Source organism: Chiloscyllium plagiosum, unplaced genomic scaffold, assembly GCF_037043375.1.
Source record: "Chiloscyllium plagiosum isolate Xiang-an unplaced genomic scaffold, Cpla_swu_hap1 HiC_scaffold_1, whole genome shotgun sequence".
NCBI classification, from domain to species: domain Eukaryota; kingdom Metazoa; phylum Chordata; class Chondrichthyes; order Orectolobiformes; family Hemiscylliidae; genus Chiloscyllium; species Chiloscyllium plagiosum.
The window spans coordinates 56,495,682-56,515,308 of NW_028270139.1; the positions used below are offsets into that span (position 1 = coordinate 56,495,682).

The following is a 19,627-nucleotide window of genomic DNA, read 5'->3' on the forward strand; positions in this document are numbered from 1 at the left end:
TGAACAAAAATCTATCCGTCTCAGCCTTAAATATACACAAGGACTGTGCCTCTCAGCTCTCTGCGGCAAAGAGTTCATAACTCTCTGCGAGATGAAATTCCTCTTCATCTCAGTCTTAAATTGGTATCACTTTGTTCTGAGACTATGCCCTCTGGTTCTAGATTCTCCCATGAGGAGAAACATCCTCTCAGCATTTACTCTGTCAAGCCTCTCTCAATGACATCACCTCTCAGTCTTCTAAGTTCCAGTGAGTAGACTCCCACATTGCACCTGTGTGCTAGCTTTCTGTGTTTCATGTACAGGTTGCCCAAGTACATTTGGGTTGCAGCTTTTTACAGGTTTTCTCCATTTGATGAACACGCTGTTCTCCCATTCTCCTTCTGAAATGAACATATTCACATTTTCACACATTATTGTCCCAAACATTACATTATTGTAGTGTTTCCCTCCTGCCTCCTTGAACCAAAAGAGAGAGAGAGAGAAGTAAGGGTTGTTAGAAAACTTGTTTGAGACTTAGAAACAACAGAGCCTCAGCCATGTGCATTGGTTTGACCTGTAAACATGGGAGGTTTTGGATCGCCAAGACAGACAGGGCAGTCACATCTGCATGAAGTGACAGAGAGCAGCAGTCCTCCAACACCGTGCGGCTGATTTGGTGCAGCAACTCTTCTCACTGCACACCATACAGGAAGGAGAGAGGTTTCTGTACGGTCATCCCAGAGAGTGAACACTCCACATCATGATAGGCAGGCAGGGAGGAGTGTAGAGAGGGCAGGTGAGTGGGTGACCATTCACTAAAAGGAAAGGAGATGGCAGTTACAGGAAACACAGGACTCCTTGGAGCTGTCTAATAAGCATGAAACTTTAGATGCCTATTCAGTGAGGAACAAGACTGAGTTAGTGGTGGATGGCCCAAGGGAAAACTACAATACAGGTAGATGATCCTTTATCCGAAGTTCCAAAATCCGAAAAGCTCTGAAATCCGAAGGTTTTTTGTGAAGATTTTTTCTCATTAACAAGGTTGTTTGCCGTGCAAGCAGTTAACCCAAGTCAACATCCACTCAATGCGTGTCACTCAGATGCAACGTGGGGGGTGTGTGGGAGGGGCCTGGCCCAGCACCGGCAGGCCTGGATTCTCTCTCAAGGCCAATTTAGCTACTAAGTCTGCTCCTCTGGTAAGATTTTTAACAATTTCACCATCAAACTGTCACTTATTCTGAAATTCAAAAAATTCCATATTCCAAAAATAACTAGTCCCGATGATTTCAGATAAAGGGTCATCTACCTGTACCATGGTACCCAATGCTCCTCTGGTAAGCAGATTAGTAGGATAGTAGTAGTGGGTGACTCAATATTTTGAGGAATAGACGGTCTAGTTTGCAGCTGAGATTGTGAGTCCTGTACGATTTGTTGCCTCTCAGGTGCAAAGGATTGGAACACAACAGAACATCTGCAAAACTTCTGGCAAGAGAGGGTGACAAATAGTGGCTGTGGTTCATCTGGGAACATAGGGAGAGGGATAGCTTGGAGATCTTTCTGGGTCAGATTCAGGAGCTAAGGAGTGGGTTGAGACACAGGACATCCACAGCAGTACTCTCAGAAATATTACCTGTGCATGAACTTCACCATTTAGGCAACAACAGATCCAGGAAGGAAATGTGTGGTTTGAGGGAGGATGCAGAAGGGAGGAGATTAGGTTTTTTGGCACACTGGGATCACTTTTGAGAGAGAAGAGAGCTATTCAAAAGAAGGAAGTTTCACCAGAGTAGAAATGGAACTAATCACCTGGCTGGGAGAGTAAACAGCGCAGTAGGGGTGGACTTAAACTTGTAAGATAGGGGTTTAGGTTGACTAATGGCCTAGTTTTGGAAATATCAGAGAGAACAAAAAGAGATAAGATGGGGAATGGGGTAAAGGAAGTGAGGGAAGGCTTGGATGTTAACAGTGAATGAAGAAAGGTAGCCTTCCAATGGGCAAGAAAGAGATAAGTGCAGCATTACAGTCACTTAATTTCACAGAGCATGTGAGCAAAATGGGGAAATGAAAGCAGAAATTGCTCTGGGGGGTATGACAGTAGCGTTGACAGAAACATGACTCAAGGCAGAACAGGACTAGATGCTTATCATCCCGGGTTATAAAGCTCTCAATAGGAACAGGGTAGGTAGGAAGGGAGGAGATTCAGGAAGGCATCTGTGTCAGTAAATGTGGTATAATCTCTTTGGTTCATTTGCCTGTCATGTATGAATAGCTGGCAGTATGTGCAAGCTGTGAAGTATGGATATGAGGCTTACAGAAAGACAATAAATTTCCATTCTGTTCTATTCTAAAGCTATGAATGTGAGCTATGAGTTGTGGCAGGAGGAAATTGCTGATGGATGTTTGATTTCCGAACAGTGTCCGAAGGTTATGACACATTTGATGATATTTCAATATGAACGCACTGACCATTCATGTAAGATTCCTGTATCAAGGTTTTCAGGGCCAGACAATAACTGCTGAGGCCAACCCACTCTGTGGAAGGGTCACTGGACCTGCTGAGTTTCCCCAGCAATTTCTCTTTTCATTACTGCTAAGGTCATCTGTTTGCTCTGCTTCTCAAGGCTTTTCGAGACGTTCTCCTAAAGGGAAAGAGGAGCTCTGTACTCCCTTCTTCCTCCTTCACTAAGTCATTCGGAGCAATTACAGATTACCTAGGACTTATGCTCTTCCAGTATCACACAACAAGACATTTTACTCACATTCTCCTCAGCAGCATGAACTCTACCACCTGATCGAGACAGAATATACCTTTATAAGGAGCAAGCTGGCTTTGAATGATGCAGTTTTCAAGGATACTAGCATTACACCAATGTATACCCCCTGCTGCAGTGTGTAGTCAATCTATAACATCACAAGCTCTGGCTACGCTCAGTTAGCATGCAAAATCAGCAGGAAGGAATCTGCACAGGTTAATTATGCATTACGGTTACCCAAGTCTACTTTCAGGCACTGAACAATTTCACCACATCCATCTCGTCTGTTATAGAGACTCGGGAGAGGAAAGTGATGAAGTGATAATCCATTGTCTTTACTGGGTTTTAAGCTTCACAAAACAAATTTCAGCACAGCAATTAGAATGTTCAGAGCAGCGGCCGAAAGACATTGAGACTTGATTATTGACTTTCAGCAGCTGGCAAATCAAAATTTCAGTTTCCATCCAGACAAACAAAACACTGACCAAAATTTATAGATCAGATTGTCTCTCAACTATGATCAAATATAATCATAGCTTAAATTACATTTAGGGGGATTAGAACTGATGATATTCCTGCAAAGATAAAATCCCTTTGAAACTCTAAAATTTGATTCAAAATCTGTGTTCATATCTGATAGGATTAAGTTATCATTGAGATCATCCCTTAGGGAACACTGAAGTGATCATTATAAGGTATCATGTTCTGATGATCTCATTAGCAGCAGATAATCCTTCTTGATACAGGTGTTTGTATGTTTACTTATTTTGGTTGAGCTGATGCTTATGAAGGGTGAAGGATGAGAGACTGGACAGAAGTGCAAAAGAATTATTAAGTATAGAGGTAAAAAACAACGTGAAAATGTGCTCCAGAAGCTGCTGAACTGAGCCACGCACAAAGATGGATGATATTATGAATGCAGAAGAAAGCTGTTTTTGTAATTGAAAGGATATGGAATTTGGGAATGGGAAGCATATGAATGAAAATGAAGAAATGACCAGAAATAGATCAACAGGACCTCCCAGATGATCCTGTGGCTGGAAGCTCAGGGTGAAAAGATGCCAACGTTGCAAGCAGTCTGTTTCAGCTCAAGCCATTGGATAGGGATAGCATACAATCGCCACGGAGATCTTTCCAGTACTTAGCTCAAGGTAATACGAGGTCTTCAAAGACTGGATATTGGATAACCAGGGTCAGTAGAAAAGAAAAGGAAGGTGATGTAGGTCAAGCAGAGTATCATCACGACGTAGCTGACCCCATGTTTACAAGTATTTTGGGAATGGAAAGCATATGACTGAAAATGAAGAAATGACCAAAAATAGATTGACAAGGATCTCCCAGATGATCCCACGGCTGGTAATGATCAGATCAGTAAGAGTGCAACCAAGCACTACCAATGTCTTTTTTTGTTTATTAATGGTACTATGAAGTTGGAATATATTTACATATTAATCTTTAACTAGGTCAATGTGGGACTTCTTTTTGAAATGCAACAACTTAAAAAGAGACAGGGGACTTTTTGTTAAAGGACCACAGAAGTATACTGACCCTATAAAAGTTGCTTCTGAAATTGAATTACCAGAGAATAGGACATTGTCTCCCTGCTGAACCTCACACTGCTGTTGTTAAAATTTATTGATAAACACCGAAATATAAAAATTAACAGACCACTTGGCTGCAGAAGCAGCTGAGGCAAAGGAAGTCTACCCAAACCTACTATGGAAAAAAAAAGATGTCCAAGATTCCTTTAGCTGTCCCAATGATATTTCAATTACTCTGACAAAGGGAGTTGAAGCTTGTCATTCATGAGGATTTTTCCCATTGTGTGCCAAATGATAGCTATCATAGATTGAAATGTGATTGAGACAAGCATTATAATTTGCTATGTTTGTTATAGCATACAGCAAACATCAAAAAGACCTGCAGTATAGAACAGTAACAGTAGCTCTCTCTTGTCAGTTCTTCTTTCTCAGACTTGGGCACAAGCTCTGTTACAAATTGGAATATAGCACAAAGTCAGAGAATTTTGGAATAAGAGGAATTTCAAGTGCTACAGCACCCAGCCTGGAACAGATGGATTGCAGTTTAAAAGAGATGGCCTCCAGACGAACAACCAGTTTGCATCAGCCACAACACCACTGGCACATCAAGAACACCAAAGGAACTTTGGAAAAGATCATTTTTTATTCTTATGGAGCTTTTTCAAAGTCCACCTCCTCTACCCTTAGACAGCTTTTGCCTTTTTAGTTTGCATTGAGTGAGTTATGGAATAAAATTAACTCCTTGTTTTTGTTTACACTAGAGATTAGCCTGGTGTATTTCTTGCTATTGATTCACATCATCAAGTGAATAGTAAATTGAGAAATCACACCTTTGTAAAATTCAAACAATGTTTTGACCAACTTCAAGAGTGAAAAGTTCGGAACTCCGTCAGCCCTCCAGATCTTGTTGTGAGAAATGGATGTCGAATTGCTGACAAGGCCTGCCTGCATTACCCCAGAAGGTGATAGCAAACTGTCTTCTTGAATAAGGCTGGATGGCTTCCTAGGACAATCGAGAGTTCAGCACATTGCTGTGGTCCTGGAATCCTGTGCAGCCAATATCAACTGAGGATGAAAATTTCCTTTCCAACATGACATCAACAAATCAAATGGACTCCTGATGAAGAGCTTTTGCCCGAAACGTTGATTTTCCTGCTCTTTGGATGCTGCCTGACCTGTTGTGCTTTTCCAGCACCACACTCTCCGCTCTAATCTCCAGCACCTGCAGTCCTCACTTTTGCCTCTTCAATCAATCAGTCGTACACATTTCTGAGTCAGCAGGAAATGGATTTACTCCAGTTCTACTCCAAATTCTTGGGCACATAATTATGACTGACATTCCAGAGTGGTGTTGAAGAGGTGCTGGAGTTTTGGGGGTGTCATCGTTTGAAGAAGATGTTAAGTGTAATCCTCCCCTCTGTCTCAGTGGACATAAAGGATAAATTTCCCTCCAGGGTCAATGACCTCAACTTCACATTTGTTTCCAGTTCCCCAACACATACCCATTAGCAACACAACTATTGCCTTTTTAGTTGGCAAGTACATTAATTGATTCAGGGTGATATCTAATGACCAATCATGATGGCAGATGTGGCAAACAGCTGAAATATAGAGACAATGGTACCCAATTTAGTGCATGAGTGGTTGTCATTATTGTGAATGGAATTTTTCTTCATGTTAGAAAGGAATTCTAAGCTTCGAGTAATAGATAGTAAGGATGACTTCTCTTTTCTCATCATTTTTCTGGAGCTAATGAAACACGGAGAACTATTTGCTGTCTGTCTACAAATCTTACAAAGGAGACATAACTGGAGTTGGTTTGTGACCTCAGCACCAGAGGAGTGGTGATGAGAAATTGGGCCTGTGTAGATATGACAGAGTGAGTCCAAGAAAAGACCCAAATCATGCACTTCCTGGTCAGCAGTAACCAGAGTGCAACATGGTGAGGCATCCTTTGGACATATGGGAGACATGGATGCTCAGCAAGATTAATGACCATGAGCAGAGGTCAGAAACATAAACCCATTGGATAGCACCCCACAGTATGCTCCTATGTAAGTGAAAAGTCATGAAGGAGGGAGGAATCATTTTGATGGCATTGTTCTTCAACATGCATAACAAATCGAGCACAATATTAAAGAAAGCGAAAGGATATGCTAGGAACTTGGGGTCCCCTGGTTCATGTTACCGATGCATTTCAAATTAAGTGACATTGGTGCTACTCTATTTGGGGATCCATAGTTAAGCCACTTTTCCAATGGAATCTTTATTCCTCAAGGATGTGTGTTGAGAGTGATTAATTATCGATTTAAATTGTTTTAATTTCTTATTTACCAGCATATCCTTTAGTTTCATTTTATAACCTACCTTGCTGAATTAAACTCTCACACCGAACCTACCTTATTTAAATGAAAGTCTTGTTACAGTATTTGTATGAAATTCTGTATATTACAATTAATCCTTTCCAGAGTTAACCATAACATTACAAATGAATTCATCTTGTAATAAATGTTCTCCCAGATGTTATCCCATTTTCAATCATTCGAAAATTTTGTGTTGTGCAAATGTAAGCTATTATTGGTTTGTATGGTTCAGCCTTAATCATCTGGGTACAAATACTTGCAAAGTAAAATCTTCAGCATCTTTATTAGACTGTATGGTAATTAATGATGGTTTATGTTTGTGGTGAGCGGCTGCTAGGAGCTACTTTTAAACACAGCATGACACTGCTGATCGCCCTGCTATTATATAAGTACTAAGGGCAACGTCAAGTGGTACTACATTAGAGAGACCATGTAAAACACAATGAGACAAACAAAATAGGGAATGAGAGCAACATCACAGAATTTGCTGATCTAATATAACAAATGACAACTGATAAATAGGTACACAATCTCTATACGTTTTCACTTGGCAACATCCAAATTACAGCTGACAACACTCATGCAGGACTACTCACAAGATGTTGCAATGTGTAACATCTGTAGCCTCTTGATATATCCAGCTGGCAAGACAGGTTGCTATTCTGCAAAACAAAGTAATTGTTTTCCTAAATTATTTTTAATACAGAAGACTATAACAAACAGAATGTTGGGTATGAGCAGATTGTGAAAAATCAACAACTTGCTGCTAACACAGCTCACCCAGGGTTCCACATTCTTGAAAGCTGCCGACCATATTACTGGCTTTATTTTTCATTATCCATCTCTCCATGATGCATATCTCGATGTAAATCAGTTTTATTTTAAAATCAATACATTTTAAGTTGCTCAAAAAATGAATCCAGCTCTAGTTTTTTTTGTATTAAAATAGACATCATTTTTGTTGTTCATTTTCAGCTAATACCATAAATGGAGATGCATACTGTTCAAATTACTTCCCCAATTTTACTCTTCCTTCACAGAAAACACCACATATTTTCAATTTCTTGACAAAAAGGTGTTATTGCAGGGAGCTCCTTGAATATCTGAATTCATTTTTTTTTAATCTACCGACTCACAGCTATAGCCTCACATTTGACACTGAGCAGAAATCTCAACTCCCATGCTTCGACCACAATGCCGTGTTTCTTCTCCCGGTTTACAGGCTAATTCTCAAGCAGGAGACCCCCTCACGGATACAGGTCCAGTGCTGGTTGGAGGAGGCAGAGGATCAACTCCGGTGCTGTCTGGAATCGGCTGAGTGGGACATGTTCAAACAGCCTGCAGGTACCTTGGACAAGTACGCCACCACCAACATAGACTTTATCAGCACGTGTGTGGAGGACTGCATGCTGAGGAAGTCAATCCGGGTGTTCCCCTACAGGAAACCCTGGATGAATCAGGACATACAGGACCTGCTAAAATCCAAGCATGAGGCTGCAGATCAGGAGACCCACTCAAATATAAGGAATCCAAGTATGACCATCACAGAGCCATTAAGACAGCCAAGGACCAATACTGATCCAAACTAGAGGCCCAGACTGATACCTGGCGACAATGCCAAGGACTGAATGACATCACAGGTTCTAAAAAGGGACAGTGCAAGATAGCAGAGGATGACACATCCCTCCCAGATCATCTCAACGCCTTTTATGCTTGCTTTGAGCAGAATTTCGGCGGACAGGTAACACCTATTCCAACAAGTTCTGACGAACCTATCCCAACAGTCACTGCATCAGAGGTCAGATCAGTTTTCCTTCATGTGAATCCAAGGAAAGCAATGGGACCAGACAGAGTACCCGGCCGTGCACTCAGAACACGCACAGATCAACTGGCAGAGGCCTTTTCGGACATCTTCAACCTCTCCATGCAGCAGGTCACTGTCCCTGCCTGTTTCAAGAGGGCCATCATCATCCCTGTGCCTAAGAAGGTTCATGCAGCATGTCTCAATGACTACCGCCCAGTGGCCCTAACTTCAGTGGTCATGAAGTGCTTTGAAAAGCTGGTCATGGCATTAATCAACTCCAGCCTCCCCACTACTCCTGACACAGTCCAATTTGCCTATCAGACTAACAGATCCATGTCAGATGCCATATCACTTGCCCTTCACTCCTCTTAGGAGAAGGTGAAGTCTGCAGATGCTGGAGATCAGAGCTGCAAATGTGTTGCTGGAAAAGCGCAGCAGGTCAGGCAGCATCCAGGGAACAGGGCTTATGCCTGAAGAAGGGCTTATGCCCGAAACGTCGATTCTCCTGTTCCCTGGATGCTGCATGACCTGCTGCGCTTTTCCAGCAACACATTTTCAGCTCTTCACTCCTCTTAGAACATCTTGACACCATAACAGTGACGTAAGGATTTTACTCATTGACTACAGTTCAGCCTTCAACACGATTATCCCCTTGAGACTGATTACTAAACTTAGTGATCTTGGACTAAGCACCACTGCCTGCAACTGGATCCTTAGTTTCCTGATCCACAGGTCACAATCAGTGACGACTGGGGACAGTATTTCATCCTCACTAACACTCAACACTGGAGCCCCCCAGGGGTGCGTACTCAGCCTACAACTATCCTCACTGTATACCCATGACTGTGTCACCAATTACCAGATGAATGGCATTTACAAGTTCGCTGATGACACCACCATAGTCGGTCGAATCTCAGATGGTGACAAAACAGACCATAGACGGGAAGTGGAAGACCTGGAAAAATGATGCACTGAGAACAACCTAGCTCTCAATGCTGGCAAAACCAAGGAACTCATTATTGACTTTCGGTGGGATGTTTCTCATGCCCCCTACACATTAACAGCACAGAGGTGGAACGAGGAGAGTGTCAAGCTCCTGGGAGTGGTCATCAATAACAAGCTTTCTTGGACTCTTCATGTGGACACACTGGTTACAAAGGCCCAACAATATCTCTTCTTCCTCAGGCAGCTGAGGAAATTTGGCATGATGGTGAATACCCTTGCCAATTTTTATAGGTGTGCCATCGAGAGCATTCTGTCTGGATGTATCACTATCTGGTATGGCAACTGTACCATTCAAGATCAGAGACAGTTACAGAGAGTGGTACAATCACAAAGGCCAACCTCCCAGCTATAGAATCCATCTACCAGGCCCGCTATCAAGGAAAGGCTGCCAGTATTCTCAAAGATCCATCCCAACCTGGCTATGCTTTTCTACAACCTCTACCATCAGGGAGAAGGTACAGAAGCCCGAACACACACACCAGCCGGTTTCAAAACAGTTTCTACCCTACTGTTGTTAGAATACTGAATGGACTTACAAACTCTTAACATTCGCCTGTACCTATGTTTTGTTTTTGTCACTATTTACCTATGATTTATGTATCTATGTTATTTAATTATGTGACCTGCCTGCTCACAAGACAAAGCTTTTCACTTGCCTTGGTACACGTGACAATAAATTCAATTCAATTGTGTCAGAACTGCTGCCATATGACTATTCTGGTAGTGTTCAAATCAGCCTGTTCATAAATGTTGTTATACAGATCTGGAGCAAGTGAGACTTGAACCTGGACTTCCGTAGGGACACTAGTACACTACTGCAAGAGTCCTTCCTTGTATCACTTCTACTGCCCATCTCCATGTTGTGTTCACCTGCCTTAAAGACCTGTTCATTAGCTCTTTGTCTATGTCTTTCTATTTATCTATCTGTTCATCATTTAGTCAGTTAAGTAAAAATAACAAAATGAAAAGAAATGTACTCTAACATAGAATTGTTCAAAGTTTATGATGTTAATTTTTCAAGACTATAATTAAGAGTTTAATTTATAAGAGTTGCTTTTGGTTACCAAAAAAATCTTTAAGTATATATAGCACTCATACCTTTAAGTCGCTTGATTTTATTGTATAGTCAATCGCCAGGGTAAAAGCTGCATCACTTCTATGTGTTGCTTCACACCTTTGGCGATGCTACAGCAAGATCATTTGGAGAAGTTGGGAATTGGTGATCTGTCAGTGTGACACATGCTCAGGGAGCCCTATGCCAGGCAAATATTTATCACTGTGTTAAAACAGCATCATGCATAGAAAGCCAGGGGTCAGTAGAAGTACACTGAAAAAATATGCATCCTCAGCAAAGCCTTAGCATTTAGCATATGTGCTAGAATTTTCAAGAGCAGTACAGCTGAGGCGTCTTTTTGTAGACAAAAAAAAAGCATGCCGTTGCTTTATGAAGTGTTAAAACTAGGGCAGATCAAACTTTTATTTTTTGCTGCACCATTCCTCAAACTTAAATTCTCTTCCAAGTATAAGGCAAACTTTTTTTTGTGTTATGTGAACAGAATGGTTAAACTCAGAAACTGCTTTATCCAATGCCAGTGTATTTACACAGTATCTGAAAACGCTGAATAGAATTCAAGACAATTTGATTAGAGAACATCTTTCACAACTACATTGCCTTTCATAAGTACTCAAAGGGCACAAATGAGCTAATTACTGCTCTGATATTTGCAAGTTGCCTAGGTAACAAAATATTACTTGGGTTACTATTGTAATAACTGAACTGTGGTATTATTTAATTCATTCTGCTTTCACTGAAAGTGTTTTTTAAAAATATATTTAATCCTAGTTGCATTCTTGACTATTGGAATTGTCTTCTCTGTTCTGATCGTTTTGATTGATTGCTATGAGTTATGCATACTATTTCAGCCACTTCTATTTCTATATCTAAACTAAATCCCATCCCCATCAACTGGATACTTATTTGTGTCAAAATACTGATAATCCCCAACAATCTACATGTTCCCAAAATGCTTATTCTTGCTTTCTTTGCATGTGAATTGCACTTCATATTGAGAAAGCAAATACATTCTTTGAACATTTTCAATCCTTTAATCATTAATCATTTCATTGTCATTCTTCATCACCTGGAACTCAATATTCGTGAAAGAAGAGCTAAGGCTGAAACAAAATCTCTTAAACACATCAATCTGCATATAATTTAGTGTTGGTTTTATTGGTAAATGACATGTGAAAGCATTGCTTATTCCATTTCTATAGCAACACATTTGTTACTTATGCAGATGTTGTTCAAGCAATTGATTTTCCAGCATTGTAAACATGCAGGCTGCAGTGCCATTACTCCTTTTAGTGTGCTCCATTGAATGAAACAGCTTAAATCCTCTGAAAGCTGAGTTCTGCAATCTACAGAATGGTGGAGGGGAAGAAATGATTGATAACTTTCCTAAGCCTTTACTCCTCATAATCCATTGCAGATAAAAATGCTGACTTATTTTGGTATTGGAAATTTGTTGCACATGGGCTGATAACTAAACCTTCATATGTGTAAGAAAGCTCACATCCATGTCAGATTTTAATCAATTTGAAACTCTTCAGATCCAGATTCAGGGATATCTAGGTGATTTACTACACACGCTGAATTGCCTTGCGAAAGTTCTAATGGACTTTCATTTTGCTTCTCTGAATTCCATACAGTAAAGGGATTCCTGCTGCACTGATACAGAGAGAATTCCAGCATTTTGAACCAATGCTATTGAAGGAACAATGATAAAGGCATGGGTTTGGCTATAGGATAGCATGTGACTTGGAAAGGAATTTGCAGGCGATGTCATTTCTCTGTGCTTATTGCCTTATAGTTTGAGGTGTTGCAGGTCATGGGTTTGGATTCTTTGTGAATTGCTGCAGTGAAAACTGTAGACAGCAAATGTCTAGATATGGTATAATGCATGGACATCTTGACGTGTGGCCGAGGCTTGGCTGTGAACAGATTCTCCTTCTTTCTGCTGCCATTACACTGATGGAGTGGGCCTGGCAAGCAGCAGTTTCCATTCTCAAGTGTTCTCATGGAGCAAGTGATCCCTACATAACCACTCCGGGCTAAAAAACCTACTCATGGTAAGTATTCAGTAGGACAAGTTTTTTCGACTTCACAGCCCTTTGACAGATCTTTTGTTGCTGCAGTATCATTTTCCACAGTATCTCTGCCTTTCCTGGGCATAACTGAAGAGATAGGTTGTAGAAGGAAGAGCTGAGCTTGGAGCTTAGGTAGAGCACTGATGATAAGATCTCTGTCTTCACTGAACAGGTAGTAAGGGTTTATCAGCTCATATCCAGCATTTGTTCAGCATTGTAGTGAACCATTCAAATAGTTTTGGTGTAGAAACTGATATATGAACTATTCAAGTTCCCCTTTATGAAGTTGGTAACTCATGTCTTGGACATGTTTTTGAGGTGAAGGATTTTGAGACCCCTTCTATTGCTGCTAGATTTATTTTTAATTTTTAATTTAACATTTCCCCATTTTTGCCCTAACTCCATCCACTCTCAACTTCATCCACTTACTACTCCAAACCTCTTCCTAAGGCTTACCTGAGTCTATTTCTAGACAAGGGCAAGCTGCCTGGAGAGGTAGTTCAGCAGCAATTTAGATGGCTCTCAGACTTTTCTGTTTGGAAGGAATGAACCCAGAACAACTTCAATGTGTTCTAGTTTTGAAGGGGACCTGCACTCATGAGCTCTGACTGTGCTGCCACTGAGCAACTGTGTAAAAAGCAACTGATGCATTATGGGAACTGAAAATGGGGGAGAAAAAAAGCCTTTTGTAATTCTCATCAGAAGAAGAGTAATTAAAGCAGGAAAATAGCTACTTGTATCTTAAGACAATACTCAGTACTGCCTTAAGTACTGTACTTAATACAAAACATATTTGGCCCAACATCCAATAGCTAAATATATATTATATTAAGTACAGTACTTATGATGCTGGGCCAAATATGAGCTATTCAGGAAATAACAAAATTTTAAGCACATTTTGTAAATTGATAGGTAAACAGTCCAATATTATATTTATTGCATAGCATCTTTTAAGGTCTGTAAGGTATATGCAACATGTTTACTTCGAGTCAGTGCTATGAGCTCATATTTTGGTAAAACTGTTGTACTGCACATTGGGATAACTACAATTACTTTCAGACTACAAGAAAAAAAATCAAAAAATCACATTTTGGTCTTGGCATACCCTTGAGCAATGCCTTAGGAGATTTAAGTACCACATCAAACTCTTTTATGCACTTCCACAGGGCAAAACTACTTCAAATATTACTACTGAACAAAAGGAGCATCATGGTTTAAAATGCCCACAAAGCAAATAAAATTGTGACTGTAATAACTACAGCATCTGAGTAAGTAAAATATTGAATAAATGCAGAAGCACAAAAATATACTTTCACAAATAATTTCCACAGGGCATATTCTCTGTTTCCCAATCTTCAGGCATAATTATCCAACCCGAGTTGTTGTGTGTGCTGCCATTGTATGGATTCTTAAAGGGCTTATGCTATCTAGTCTGTGCAAGTTAGTCACCTTCTGGCTGAGTGAGAACAGTCTTTGAGAGGAAACAAGATGTGACTTGTTGCATCTCTGCATCCTTAGAAGTTATCACAATTGACTCTACCTTACCACAAAAATTGTTAGAAGGATCTCCCACAAGATCCAATTTGCTGTCTGACAAACTCTGCATAGCGTATCATGATAAGTGGTATTCCTTACATCCAGTCAAATATTACAGATCCTTTCAGAACCATTTACAACTCAAGTCACTTCCACAAGTCTGAAATCAGCAAGCACATAAAATAATCAACCAAATTTTCAAGGCATTTTTCACTGCTTTTGGGCCCCATTTTACACCTTCCTTCAGGATAGTCAGTATATACAAATTAAAATAATAGACCATATGATCCTTGGAGCAAAGTCCTGATGATTGTGGCTAGGATTGTGTTCACTGATACACATGCAGCTCTCTGTTGAGGTTTGATCTGATTTGATTTGATTTGCTTTGATTTATTTATTGACACTTGTCCTGAAGTACAGTGAAAAACCTTGTTTACGAGCAATACAGGCAGATCATAGTAAGTAAGAGTATACAGACTATAGAGCGAAAATAAAACTTAGACAGGCATACAGGTTATGTCACAAAGGGCATGCACAAGGCAAGATCAACATGCTGCTGTGTGCCAATCTCTATACACATTTTTCCAACTGTATGCATTAAAAAAAATCTATATTTTTAAATAAAAGTTCATTCATTTACCTTGAAGGCCCTGAAACTAATCCTCACGTGCCCATCTGAATGCTGGTAACTTTCAATTTTTTTCACATTTTGGCCTCTGGTGAGGCTCTGTATTCAAAATGAGCCAAAAAAAGATTGCACTGTAATCAAATGTAGCTCTGTGTAGCATTTAACACTGCTGAGTCAGATGGCTTTGCTTTCCAGGCCCATTCTTGAGACTTGAGCACATAATGCAGGTTGATACTTGAGTATTTGAGTATGTCTGTTGTTGTCAAAGATTTTCAAGCATTGCATGCATACAACTGAAGTCTATAAATTAAAAAAACTGACTAAACATGAATATAATAAGATTTATACATATGAAATCCAAACTCTTTGCAAATGCATTTTGATTTATTTGTCCTGTGTAAAATTAAGATGAACTGTTTGCAGATGATGTAACAGTGAAGAGTGGGATGTTGGAAGATATTGTCTATGCTTTGCAAATGTGCTGGTTCTTCTATCAATCTATATCAATGAGGATGTCTCATGTGCTTCTGAGAAAATGAGTTTTTGCAATTATGCCCTCTGGTCCCAGACTCTCCCACAAGATGGAAACAATGTCTCGACATCTACTCTGTCAAGTCGCCTAAAGATCGTGTTTGTTTTTTAAATTAGGCCACTTACTATTTTTCTGAACTCCAATCTACGTAACCTCACCTCATAAGACAATCCCTCCACACCTAGGATCACCTATTATACCTTTTCTGGACTGCTGCCAACACCTTAGGTAAGCGGGTCAAACCAGTTCACAGGATCCCAGGTGTGGTCTAACTTGTGTCTTGTTGTATGTGGCAGAAAGAATAACAAGAAGCATAGCTTCAGAATGGTGAAATGTTGCAGAGCTCTGAGATGCACTGAGAGCAAGATGTCCTAGTGCATGAATTACAGAAACTTAGCACGCAGGTACAGCAAGTAATTGGGAGAGCTCATGGAATGTTATGTTATATTACACGGTGAATTGAATGCAGGAGTAGGCAGGTTATGTTTCTGTTGTATAGGGCATTGCATCTGGAGTACTGTGTCCAGCAATGGTCACTGTACTTAGGAAAGGCTGTTAATGCATTGGGTGCTGTTTAGAGAAGGTTAAATACACAAGTACATGGAATAAATGTATTGATTTATGAGGAATAGCTTGACAGGCTGTCCTCTGCAGTTTAGAAGGATCAGAGATGACTTGATTGAAACATATAAGATCCTGTAGGGACTTGTCTGGTGGGTGTCAAAAGATTGTTTCCTCTTGTAGAAGAGTCTAGAATGAGAGACCACAGTTTAAAATAAGAGGAAGCACATTTAAAACAGAGATAAGGAAACATTTTTTCTTTCAGAAGGTTGTGAATCTTTGGAATTGCCTGCCTCAAAAGGCAGCTAATGAAGATTTTAAAAATAATTTTAAGGTAGAGGTAGATAGATTTCTGATTACTAGGAGATGGAAGATTATTGGGGTGTACAAGAATGTAGAGTTGAGGTTAAAATCAAATGAGCTGTAACCTTATAGAGCTGCAGATCAGGCCTGAAGAGTCTTGTGGCCTACTCTTGTTGTACATTTGTATGTATTATTTAAACAAGCCTTTCCTATATTCATACTCCAATCCCTTTGAAACAGACAAACAGTGAGGAGGAATTTCCTCAGCCAGAGGGTGGTGAATCTGTGGAACTCATTGCTGCAGAAGGCTGTGAGGTCAAGCCATTGAGTGTTTTTAAGACAAAGAGAGGGAGGATCTTGATTAATAAGCGGATCAAGGGTTATGGGGAGAAGGCAGGAAAATAGGATTGAGAAACATATCAACTAAGATCGAATGACAGAGCAGAATTCAAGGCCTGACTGGCTTATTTCAGCTCCTATATCTTATGGACTTAATATTCCATTTGTCTGCCCTATTATTTTTACTGAACTTAATTGCTAGCTCTTGTGATTTATGCATGAGGACTCCTAAATCATTTTGTGCTGCAGCTTTCTGCAACCTTTTGCAGGTCAGAGGAGCCGACTTAGGCCATTCAGCCTATTGAGTCTGTTCTGTCCTTCAATCATGGCTGATATGCTTCCCAACTCCACTTTCCAGAGGTATCTGTTCCTCAGCCATTCGTGTGCAGCCTCTTAGTACAATAGACATAGGGATGACCACAGCTTCCATTCCGCATGGATGATTCCAATGAGCCCATGTGGGCAATGTCAGAAAGCGGACAGCTGCTCATTAATATGTTCAGTCAGCAGTCGCAAAGCTAAAATAAAATTTGAAGAGCATCCTCAAAACACCAGGACATGGAGGCCTCTAACAAGGAGGCTACTGGAATGCTGCTACATTTACCATAGAGCATGGAACAATACATCATAGGAAAGGGCCCACTGTGTATGTGCTGACCATGACATCATTCTAAACGAATCCCATCTGCCTGCACATTGCCTGTATTCTTCTATTCCCTGCTTGTTTATGCGTGGTCTTTTATTTTTATTTATGAGATGTGACCTTTGCTGGCTGGTCTGCATTTATTGCCTGTCCCTCGTTGCCCTTGAGAAGGTGGTGGTGAGCTGCCTTATGGAGTCTGAGAGTCATGCAGCACAAAAACAGACCCTTCGATCCAACTCATCCACACAACCAGATATCTCGATCTCACCCAATCGCATTTGACGGCACTTGGCCCATGTCCCTCTAAACCATTGCTATTCACATACCCATCTAGTTGCCTTTTAAATGTTGTAATTGTAGTCCCCTTCCAAATTTCCTCTGGTAGCTCATTCCACACATGCACCACCCTCTCTGAGAAAGAGTTACCCTTAAAATCCTTTTTAAATCTTTCCCCTCTCACCTTAAACTTATGCCCTTTAGTTTTGGACTCTCCCATCCCAGCTAAAAGACCTTGTCTATCCATGCCCCTTTTGATTTGACAAACCCCTACAAGGTCACCTCTCAGCCTCGGATGCTCCAGGGAAAAATGCCTAGCCTAATCAACCTCTCCCTATAGCTTAAACCCTCCATTCCTGGCAACATCTTTGTAAATCTTTTCTGCATGCTCTCATATATAACAACACTTTTCCTATAAGATGGTGACAAGAATTTTACGCAGTATTCCAAAAGTAACTGCATCAATGCCCTGTACAGCCGTGACATGACATCCCAACACCATTGGCCACTCCTCAGCACATTGGCCCATCTGATCAAGGGTCCTGTTGTGCTCTGAGACAATCTTCTTCACTGATCACTACACCATCTATTTTGGTGACATCTGCAAACTTACTAACCATAACTCCAATATTCACATCCAAACCATTTAGATATATAACAAAAAGCAATGGATCTGTCACTGATGATTGTCACACACAGCTGGTCTGAAAAACATCCCTCCACCACCACTCTGTCTTCTACATACAAGTCAATTTTGGATCCAATTTGCTAGCTCCATGTGGATCCCATTTGATCTAACTTTGTTAACCAGTTTACCATGTGGACCCTTATCGAACGCTTTATTGATGTCAATTTAGACAACACCTACCACTTTGGCTTCATCAATCTTTTTCATCACCTCTTCAAAGGCCTCAATCAAGTTAGTGAGACATGATTTCCCACGCACAAAGCCATTCCGACTATCCCTAATCAGGCCTTGCCTTTCCAAATGCATGTCAATCCTGTCCCTCAGGATCCCCACAAACAACTTGCCCACCAACGACATCAGGCTCATCAGTCTATACTTATTTGGCTTTTGCTTACCACCTTTCTTAAATAGTGGCATCACATGAGTCAGCCTCCAGTCTTCCGGCACCTCATCCATGGCTGTTGATGATACAAATCTCAGCAAACGGCCCAGCAATCACTTCCTTAGCTTCCCACAAGGTTCCGTGAAACACTTGATCAAATCCTGGGGATTTATCTACTTATATGCATTTTAAGACCTCCAGCATCTCCTATTCTGTAATATGAACATGTTTCAAGATATCACTATTTATTTCCCCAAGTTGTCTAGCTTGTATATCCTTCTGCACAGTAAATACTGATGTGAAATATTCGCTTTGTATCTCACCGGTCTGTTGTGGCCACAAATATAGATGTCCATGTTGATCTTAAAGAGGCCCAATTCTCTCTCACTAACTACTGTCTCCTGAGTTATTCTTTTACTCTTAATGTATTTATAGAATCTCTTTGGATTTTCCTGAACTCTATTGGCCAAAGTGAACTCATGTCCCCTTTTTGCCATCCTGTTTTCCTGCTTCAGTATCCTCCAACTGCCCCAGTATTCCTCCAGGGATTCACTCAATTCCAATTGTCCATATCTGACATATCCTTCCTTCTTTTGCTTAACTGGAGCCTCAATTTCTCCAGTCATTCCCTCCACCTACCAGCCTTGCCCTTCCCACTAACAGGAGCAGACTGTCTCTGAACTCTCATTATCTCATTCTGAAAGGCCACCCACTTCCTAACCATCCCTTTACCTACAAACAGCCTCCCCCAATCAACTTTTGAAAGTTCCTGTCCAATACTGTCAAAACTGGTCGTACTTCATTTTGGAACTTTAACTCCTTGTTCAGCTCTATCCTTTACCATAACTATTTTAAAACTAACAGAATTATGATCACTTGCCCCATAGTGCTCCTCTACTGATACCTCAGTCACTTGCCCTGCCTTATTTCCCAACAAAAAGTCAAGTATTGCCTCTTCTGTAGTAGGTACATCCACAAACTAAATAAGCTCTGTGTTGACCCACAATGCCATTAGGGAGGGAATTCCAGCATTTTGACCCAGACACAGAGAAGTGTTAGTGATTTCCAAGTAAGGATGGTGAGTGGCTTGGAGGGGAACTTGAAGGTGGTGGTGTTCCCTTGTATCTGCTGCCTTTGGCCTTCTAGA

At 40.7% G+C, this 19,627-nt stretch overlaps 1 long non-coding RNA gene across 1 annotated transcript in view; it reads right to left on the reverse strand.

Annotated features, from left to right (window-relative positions):
- LOC148152125 (uncharacterized) overlaps window positions 1-10,658 on the reverse strand; it is a 150,046-nt gene extending 139,388 nt beyond the window's left edge. The window contains exons 1-2 of the long non-coding RNA XR_015758028.1: window positions 10,544-10,658; window positions 7,233-7,298 (exon numbers count right to left, since the gene is read on the reverse strand). This is a non-coding gene — a long non-coding RNA (uncharacterized LOC148152125). The remainder of the gene's footprint in view (window positions 1-7,232; window positions 7,299-10,543) is intronic.
- Window positions 10,659-19,627: the final 8,969 nt, after the last annotated feature.